Source organism: Diabrotica virgifera, chromosome 3 (genome assembly GCF_917563875.1).
Source record: "Diabrotica virgifera virgifera chromosome 3, PGI_DIABVI_V3a".
In the NCBI taxonomy this organism is placed as follows: Eukaryota; Metazoa; Arthropoda; class Insecta; order Coleoptera; family Chrysomelidae; genus Diabrotica; species Diabrotica virgifera.
Genome location: NC_065445.1, coordinates 132,995,061 through 133,006,434, shown reverse-complemented (window position 1 = coordinate 133,006,434; position 11,374 = coordinate 132,995,061).

The window sequence follows — 11,374 nt, the reverse complement described above, 5'->3', positions numbered from 1 at the left end:
TAATTGTGAAAGTATCCGAAGTAAGAAATTAATATTTCATCAATAGAACGTCAACATGATTAGCAAAATCTAAAAAAATCGATTACAATTTAATTACTTTTTTGCGTTGTAAATATTAAGCGATAACAATTTAATAATAAATTTAAAAATTACCGGTGAAAGTTGCATTACTAATCCGCTAGGAGCGACACCAGCGAAGCTCAGAGCGTATACCATATACTTCCCTAACAGCTGGTTTAATTTAAAATTCTTAAGGTACTAGTACACTTTAAAAAACCAAAAATAAGCATTTTTTCAGGATTTTTTTTCTCAGAACCTTTATTAAAAATGAACATAAAACTTTTTACATATCAATATCTAACTCTTAGAGAATACAAAAAAAAGAATGTGTGTGTACTTTGTACGCACGTAAGAAGTTATACTTCTACTACATATTATGTGATTTTTAAGGCAATACCAAACATTTAAAAAAATAAAAGAATAAAACGCACACAAACACATTGAAAAATGCCACAAAGAAAAAATGATTTCTGAACGATAATAATTGTTGGCAAAAATTTTAAATACGCATTTTCTGAAAAAAAAAATATATATAACAAATATACTTACAATCATAAAATGCATAAAAAAATAAAAACTTGCATCGGGAATCGAACCCGTGACTTTCGGGGCGCTTTGATTCGTAATCGAAGCCTAGACTCACTCGTCCAATTCCACATTATTTGTCATGTGGAAAAATGGGGTAACTGAACGTTTTACTGTTTGACAGTTGTTTTGAATATAATTAAATTATGTAGTTTAAATTTTGTGGAAGAAAATATTAAAATATAACAAAACAGTAAGAAAACAATATATTAGATGAAGATTGGTAGAACTTTTGTTGGTAATCAAATTAAGTATGTAAATCAAAGCATTACATACCTACTAGATAAATAAATCTACGCCAAAAAATCATAATTTAAAAATAAAAATCGGACCTAATTTGGGATTTCTCTCTAAAATCCCCATTCTTGAGAAAATAAATGTACAGTAGAGCGTCGATTATCCGAACGTCGATCAACCGAACGACCGCTTATTCGAACTATCGACTCCCGCGTCCCGCACTCGAATACCGAACAAGCGTTAGTAATTGACGCTTAAAATATCTTCAATTTTCTTCAATATTGTATCCAAAAATAATTATGTTGTTGCAAAGACTGCACTTTTTTGTTTAGTTGCTAGTTGTCATTATCAAGATATAAATAAATATGTAGGTATATATAAATATGGCTTTTATTCACTTGTGGATAAATATGTATGACTATAAATATGTATCAATATATTCAATATAGTTCGATTATCCGAACAAATCGGTTTTCCGAACACCTATGTCCCCCAATTAGTTCGGATAATCGACGATCTACTGTATTTCAACCTAATCCAAATGTATAATTACAATATGATTATAATAAAAACTACTTACCAAATTAGAATGAGTTTTCCTTGTCCAAAATAGTCCAAAAGTATAGGTATATGAAAACTATTTAAAAAGGCTGTATAACTATTAACTAACTTTTGTTTGTTGTTTCTTTTCACACAAATTTTAAAACGCAACAACCATAAATAATCAAACTACAGCTGTACCACAGCCGCCATATTGAATAATTTTTGACATGTCATTTGAACATCCAATCAGAACAAAGTTATAATGCGCATGCGCCGGGATCATAGGTTTTAACATATAAAAATTCACCCTCATATCGCCGGTAAAGAAGTATAACTTCAAAAATATTTCTTTTTTCATTTATGCACGTACACTAATATTGTAGAGGGCGGCAAAGTCGTCTCGAAAAAAAAGTAGTTCCGATGGCGGACAGTTAATCTCACAATTGGGATCTCTGAAACAAAAAAGTCGAACGGCATTTGAAAAAGTAAGGTTTCTTACGTGACAATTTACCACCGTTAGTGAAAAATTCCGCAAAAAAATAGATTTTACCGAAATTTGAAAAAAATTTGTGAAAAAATCCCCCGTTTTCCTTTAGTTTTTCATGGTTAAAATTTTTTTATTTTTTGGTCAAATTGTGGTAAATTGTCACGTAAGAAACCTTCCTTTTTCAAATGCAGTACGATTTTTTTGTTTCAGGTATCCCAATCCTGAGATTAACTGTCCGCCATCATTTTTCGGGGACTCGACTTTTGCGCCCTCTACAATATTAGTATACGTGCATAAATGAAAGAAGATATATTTTTTGTACTCTCTAAGAGTTAGATATTAATATGTAAAAAGTTTTATGTTCATTTTTAATAATGGTTCTGAGAAAAAAATGATTATTTTTGGTCTTCTAAAGTGTATTAGTACCTTAAGTTAAATAATGTGTAATGGCTATACTAGACTAAGAGCCGCTATAGGTGAAATTTGCTAATCACTTTAGGCACGATAAGAGTCTACAACTTAAATAGTAAAACCTAAAAGAAAACGTATGAACCATGGAACACTGTGCCGTCACTTTTTAGTGGTACATGCGTCGACAGTGGCGCATCAAACTTTCCACTTATGGACGGGATAAACAAATTAAAAGGTACCCTCTCTCACTCCCAGGTTTCAAGTTTTTTTTCACACATTTCAAACAAAATTGGAGCAATTAGTTGTAATAAAATGCCGCCAAGTGTAGTTATACATAAAAGGATAAATATTATTAGTAGTTTACTGATTCAGCAACTCACGAAAATTATGTTCTTCTTGTAGTGCCTATATCCGTTTCGGATGTTGGCGACCATCATGGCAATCTGTACTTTGCACACTGCTGCTCTAAAAAGACTTGTGGTTGTTGTGTTGAACCATGTGCGTAGATTCTTCAGCCAGGAAATCCTTCGCCTTCCTGGTCCTCGTTTTTCCTCCACTTTTCCTTGCAAGATTAGTTGCAGTAGTCCATATATTTCGCTGTTTCTCATGATGTGACCGAGGTATTCGATTTTGGCTGCTTTTATTGTGGTTAACAGCTCTTTTTCTTTTTGCATTCTCAGCAAAACACTCTCATTAGTAACGTGGTCATCTTTCAGGATTCGACGATAAAGCCACATCTCAAAAGCCTCAATTTTCTTGCAGGTGGTGTCTGCGAGAGTCCACGACTCAACTCCGTACAACAGTATAGGAAAGATATAACATCGCAGTAACCTGATTTTTATGGGCAATGATAAATCATGACATTTGAATAACTTAGCCATTTTTTTGAAATGCAGATCTTGCTTTCAGAATGGTCCCAGTTTTCATTGACGTTCGTACCAAGGTAGGTGTATGTTTTTACTCTTTCTATTTGTTGACCGTTCACACTGATTCGTCCAGATTGCTGTTCCTTCTTAGAGATTATCATACATTTTGTTTTCTTAGTGTTTAGTGAAAGTCCGTATCTCTTGCTGACGTCTGTGATTCTGTTCATTAACACCTGGAGGGCTTCAGAACTGTCAGCGAATACCACCGTGTCGTCTGCGTATCTTATGTTATTGATACATTCTCCGTTAATTCTAATTCCGGCTTCAACATCATCCACTGCTTCTTGAAAGATTTGCTCAGAGTAGATGTTAAACAGCAGTGGTGATAATATACATCCCTGACGGACCCCACGTTTGATTTTGATATCGTCAGATCCTCCTGCCTCTGCCCGGATAGTTGATGTTTGATTCCAGTACAGATTGCTGATAATTCTTAAATCACAGGTGTTTATTCCAATATTGGTTAGTATCTCCATCAGGTTGTCGTGCTTTACTGTATCGAACACTTTATGGTAATCAATGAAGCATGCATAAATATCGCAAGTTACGTCTCTAGGTGATGGTGACGAAATAGGCGATGGACTACCCCAGCTAATTGAAATATTATTCGAAAATATTACCTCAATCATCCAAGATAGCCATCGCTACACCCTTAGTTTAGCTCAGTCTCTAAAGGTGTGTTTGTCTTGCCCTAATCTTAGAAATGAACTATGAAAATTCGGAATAGAAGCAAACAAAACAGTATTTTTAACCAATCATGTTTATTGTTCAAAAAAGATATAATAAAAATGTGACTTTTATTAATTACATTAACAAATATATTCAAATTGCATTAAAATTATGTTAAGACGGAATAAAGAACATAACAAACGTCGTTTCTGGATACGAAATTGCATTAAAAGAAGAAATGGATGTGGTGTTTCAGAAACTCTGCTAAAAGAACTAGAGAAGGATATAAAAATCTGAACATAACACTCTCTGACCACTTTAAACTCATTTTGTTGATTTGAAGGATAACTTTTACGCAGACTGACGAGATAATAGTGATTCAAGTCGACCAACAAATGTTCATAGGCTTCAAACGTGATTCAACTTGTCTGAAAAATGTCGAGTTGAACGATAAAGTTTGACTCGATTAATTTTTTGTTGAATCGACATATAGACCAGGGCGCATCTGTAAAAATATTAGTACATTTGGACGTTGAGAGGTGACTCAAATTTTTTTGCAGAAATTGCTTTAAAATAAATCAAATAATAATATTTGAGTTATCCTCCCTCTCAAAAAGGTCCGGAACATCGTTTAAATAATCAAAATGTCAAAAAATTAAGGAAAAATTCGATATTTTTCTTGGTTTTTTGATTATAACTTTAAAAGTATTCATTTTCGAGAAAAGTTTTACTAACATAAAAGTTGCGTAATTAAATTTTCTACAATATAGAATTGGTTAAAAATTTAAGAAATAGTCACCCTTGTTGCAAAATAGCAATAATTGTGAAAAAAACATACAAAAACAAGTATTCGCATTTTACGTTTTTCAACCATTTATGCTACACTTAGGACCTTCATATTTCACCCTGAAAAATTTTATGATACAGTAAAACAATACTGTAAATTTCATTAAGATCGGTTCAATAGATTTTGCAAAATAAATTTTGAAATCCAGCTTTCGTAAAAAAAATTCATTTTTTCAAAATGTTACAGGACTGAAAATAAAGCAGATAGCAAGTTGAAAATTTTTTGCATACAGAAGTGTACTGTACCTTTTATTTGTAATTTTGCAAAATTAAAATCGCTTAACACCACGGCGTCAGGAATTTTTTTAAATAAACATTAATTATTGGTGCTACGCGCAGGACAGCGGATAGGTTGCTCTGATTGGGCATTCCAATGTCTTTTGATAATGATTGATACATTTTAATTTTTATGACATTTCGATATAAATAAATAAATTTGTTTATTGCAAAATAAAAACACATACTCTATCCTTTGAAATAACACTTTTATTAGCAAAAACTTTCTTTGTTCATATATTTTAATTAAATTAATAAAAGTTTATTATTTTTAAACATATGCAATTGTTTAAACAATATTTCAAAAACAATAATAAAATTAGTTTGATTTTTGTGGAATTAAAAAATTAAAATACAACAAAATATAGAGTAAGAAAATAACATATTAGATAAAGATTGGAAGAAATTTTGGTTGAAATCAACCTGTGTGAATCGAACACCGCTGTCCTGCGCGTAGCACCAAAAATTATTGTTTATTTCAAAAATTTTCTGACGCCGTGGTAATTAATCGATTTTAATTTTGAAAATTTCAAATGAAAGGTACAGTACACTTCTATAAGTAAATAAAAATTCAACTTGCTATCTGCTTTATTTTCAGTCCTGTAACATTTTGAAAAAATGAATTTTTTTTTGCGAAAACTGTATTGCAAAATTTATTTTGCAAAATCTATTGAACCGATCTTAATGAAATTTACAGTATTGTTTTACTGTATCATAAAGTTTTTCTGGGTGAAATATGAAGGTTCTAAGTCTAGCAAAAATGGTTGAAAAACGTAAAATGCAAATACTTGTTTTTGTATGGTTTTTTCGCAATTATTGCTATTTTGCAACTAGGGTGACTATTTTTAAATTTTTAACCAATTCTATATTGTAGTAAATTAAATTATGCAACTTTTATGTTAGTACAACTTTTCTCGGAAATGAATACTTTTAAGGTTATAATCAAAAAACCAAGAAAAAATCGAATTTTTCCTTCAATTCTTGACATTTTGATTATTTAAACAATGTCCGGAGCTTTTTGAGAGGGAGGATAACTCAAATATTATTATTTGATTTATTTTCAAGCAATTTCTGCAAAAAAATTTGAGTCACCTCTCAACGTCCATCTCAAAACAGATCCGCCCTGGACTAATAAGTTGACCGATTAAAATTGAAACATATGTTCTCACAGCTATTCTCATTCGATTTTAGTTGATCCACTAAAGTTGCTCAACTAAAATCGAACCGTGAGAATGCGCCTTCAGCGCAATTTTAACCCACCACCCCCTTTTCCCACCATCAAAATCTTCGTTTTTATTTTTTTTTAGGTGGGATGCAATCAATTTTAAAATTTCAACAAATTCACACGCCTAATTGAGACTTTTACAAAACATGACTATTTTGTATAAACCCGTAGGTTGAGTGTATATAACCTCAAACAAATTTTTTACTTTGGAAAAAAGAGTATAACTTCTTTTTTGGGATGGCTGCAGGTCCAAATTTTGATTAGGTTTGTTCTAGCAAACAGTCAAACTAGTCAGAAACCATCAGCAAACAGTTGGTCAGTGAGAGAACATAATTCAGTCACCAGTGCTATCCCCTCTACTCGCACTGCTCCACTATTCGCTGATGGTTTCAAACCGTTTGAAACTGATGCTAGAACAAACCTAATATCTTCTGTATTTTATCAAACACCATATTTCTAATTTTTTTCAGATTTTTCCGAAAGGTTCGCCACCTTCAGTTGCCTTCAGTAATACAAAAAACTATGTTTTTTAGGGGGTTATTGGAGATTTTCCCTATTTTTTGTAGAGTTAAAAATAGATCAAATCAATGTTTTTATAGGTTATATGTAAATTGAAATAACTGAGTCGTTTAGAACATTTAAAAATGGGAGAAACACGTTCAAACCCCCATAAAAAACAGTTTTTTTGGATTTTTGAAGTTGGCGAACCTTACGGAAAAATCTGAAAAAATTATAAATATAGCATTTGATAAAATACACAAGACAAAAAAAGTTATACACTTTTTTCAAAAAATAAAAAAAATGAGGTTATGCACATGCACATCCAACCCAACCTAGGGGTCTATAAAAATAGACATGTTTTGTAAAAGCCTCAACTATGCGTGTAATTCGAGTCTTATTTTTTAATCACATAAAACTTAAAAAATGAAAAAATTTAATTCTGATAGTGAGGGAGGGTATACCTTTTAATTTATTTATCCCGTAAGTTGAGAGTTTGATGCGCCACTAAAAAGTGACGGTACGCATGCCGGAATCAAAGAAAATGAGATAGTGGATGAAATGGCAAAGAATTCAGCAACTTTAAATGAAATAGTACATTTGACAATCTCCAGTGATTATATTCCAGAATTGCATAAAAATTTAAGAAAGAAATGGGAAACTATTTGGCACAACTTCCACAAAATATCCCACATATATTTGATTATCACGTTACTCGATTTTATTCCACATCCCTAAGTCGCTTAAGATTAAACCATGACAATTTTCCTGCACATTCAGCTAAAATAGAAATGCGTATCAACTCTCTCTGTTCATGTGATAACTACTCTACTGCAGATTTAAATCATATAATCTTTAATTGTGAACTTAATAAAAACCATACGAAAGCCCTAATTGCTAGACTTCAGGAGGAGAATGTAAGTTTACCACTGAATATTTCACACCTACTAAGCTTCCACACCAAAACTATTAATGATATTATCATACAATTTCTTAAAGATTCTAAAATAAAAATTTAATATATGACATCTTCAACTTTCAAATATCTGTGGCAAAAAGTTTATCTAATGCCATCCCCTCTTTGTGAACACACACACACACACACCCACACCCACACACACACACACACCCACACCCACACCCACACGCACACCCACACCCACACCCACACCCACACCCACACGCACACCCACACCCACACCCACACCCACACCCACACGCACACCCACACCCACACCCACACCCACACCCACACCCACACCCACACCCACACCCACACCCACACCCACACCCACACCCACACCCACACCCACACCCACACCCACACCCACACCCACACCCACACCCACACCCACACCCACACCCACACCCACACCCACACCCACACCCACACCCACACCCACACCCACACCCACACCCACACCCACACCCACACCCACACCCACACCCACACCCACACCCACACCCACACCCACACCCACACCCACACCCACACCCACACCCACACCCACACCCACACCCACACCCACACCCACACCCACACCCACACCCACACCCACACCCACACCCACACCCACACCCACACCCACACCCACACCCACACCCACACCCACACCCACACCCACACCCACACCCACACCCACACCCACACCCACACCCACACCCACACCCACACCCACACCCACACCCACACCCACACCCACACCCACACCCACACCCACACCCACACCCACACCCACACCCACACCCACACCCACACCCACACCCACACCCACACCCACACCCACACCCACACCCACACCCACACCCACACCCACACCCACACCCACACACACACACACACACACACACACACACACACACACACACACACACACACACACACACACACACACACACACACACACACACACACACACACACACACACACACACACACACACACACACACACACACACACACACACACACACACACACACACACACACACACACACACACACACACACACACACACACACACACACACACACACACACACACACACACACACACACACACACACACACACACACACACACACACACACACACACACACACACACACACACACACACACACACACACACACACACACACACACACACACACACACACACACACACACACACACACACACACACACACACACACACACACACACACACACACACACACACACACACACACACACACACACACACACACACACACACACACACACACACACACACACACACACACACACACACACACACACACACACACACACACACACACACACACACACACACACACACACACACACACACACACACACACACACACACACACACACACACACACACACACACACACACACACACACACACACACACACACACACACACACACACACACACACACACACACACACACACACACACACACACACACACACACACACACACACACACACACACACACACACACACACACACACACACACACACACACACACACACACACACACACACACACACACACACACACACACACACACACACACACACACACACACACACACACACACACACACACACACACACACACACACACACACACACACACACACACACACACACACACACACACACACACACACACACACACACACACACACACACACACACACACACACACACACACACACACACACACACACACACACACACACACAAATAGTATACACGTGTGTGCGTAATAGTATATTATTCAACGAGCATGTAATGATGGCTATTACTCACGATGATGAAGTTTCAGAGTGAGTAATAGCCATTACATGCGAGTAGAATACTATACTTTTTTTACGACCCTTTTTTATTTTAATTAGTAAAAAATTTAATTATCAACTACTTGAGATTTAAATTAGAATAATTTACAAAAATACCTAAATGCTATTTACCCCTAGTACGTGGCTGAATAATTGGTTGCCTACTATTACTAAATTCTTATTTATTGTAAAAATACAACTAGAAATAGTCTGGGTGCGTTCGGACGACCACAGCGGCTGGACAGCTGAGCCAGCAGTAGCTGTCAGACGTCACCGCTGGAAGCCAGCCGCTGAGAGATTTACTAAGCTTTCCCTATCACGGCTGGATGCAACCACTCAGCCGATTTCTGCTGGCAGCCAGCCGCTATGGTCGTCCGAACGCACCCAATATAAGTTCTATTCGTTTCCCAGAAATTATAAGCTTTTTGTACCTACTGTCAGTGAATCATAGAAAAAAGTGTTGTGTGATTTGGTAGAATGCGATCTTACCCTTCAAAAAATATGTCACGTATTTCAGCACCTGGAAAATTGGAAGGATACTACAAATCTGGCCTCCACATAAGTGGTCTGTAGCTTCGACATGATAGGTGTGAAATTTTAAACGTTCTTGCTGTTGATTGGATAGGAAGGGTAGCGTTATCTAGCCTCCACGCTAGGTACACCATAGCCTCCATACGGTACTTCCAATATTTAATATTATTTTATTCAAGTGGACAGTAAAGGTAAAACACAAACAACTTTTGTTTCTTAATTATTTATTTATACAATAATGTGACATTTTACATAGAAATATGAATATTTAATTTCGATTAAATATATGTTTACTTGTTGAATTTATCGGCTGCACACAACAGCTGATCGGCCATTAGACCCAACAACAAAACGCGAAATAAAATGTGTATTTTAAAACTGTTGGATAAACAGTACCTACAATCAGAAAAACTTACCTTTAAAAAGGTACTCGATTATGAAATAACAAAAATATCAAAAAACACGACTGAATATCAGCTTTTTATGGTGACACAAACTAAACACAAACACCAAACACATCACATAACCGGTTATGAGATGTTAGCACCTCATTGATCGAATTTCGTAAAAATAATTATACCATCCTTTTGCTCACGGTTTGTACAGCAATGATCACTAGGTTTCAGATTTTGATCACCTGTAGTTTATTTTTTATTAAGGGTTGAAAATTCAAGGACGAAAAAAAAGATGTTGGCACCTCATTGATCGAAATCTTTAAAACAAATGACTGTATTCGATAGGAAATAAAGCGCTGAGCAATGATCACCTATTTTGAACATTGATCAGGCTTTTTTTGCACTGAAAATAATTATTAAAGTTGCAATAACATTACCACGCACGCGCAGTCCATTAAAAATTTTATATCTAACAGGAGCCCAGTTCTTTAGCGCGGTAAAAATTTTAAACCTACTGTGAAATCAGTGCCTTCCCGAGTTTTGCTAAATTACTATGTTACGGCTAGTATTTCTGAAATATATTTATACCATCTGAAAGTTAACAAAGTGCTCACGAAAGGCCACACATTTCCAGGGTTTAGTCATTAGCAGATAATTTTGTATTAATTATTTGAAAAATTTTCAAGGACAGTCACTCTTCAATCTCATCAAAATTCTTGCAAGCTTTTTACTCTTAGAACGAATCTTTTTCTTACAGTGTTGCGCGATTTTGAATAAGTAATAAATTATAAGTTCTGACCTAGAAAACTCAGAATTGATTTTTACATTATAATC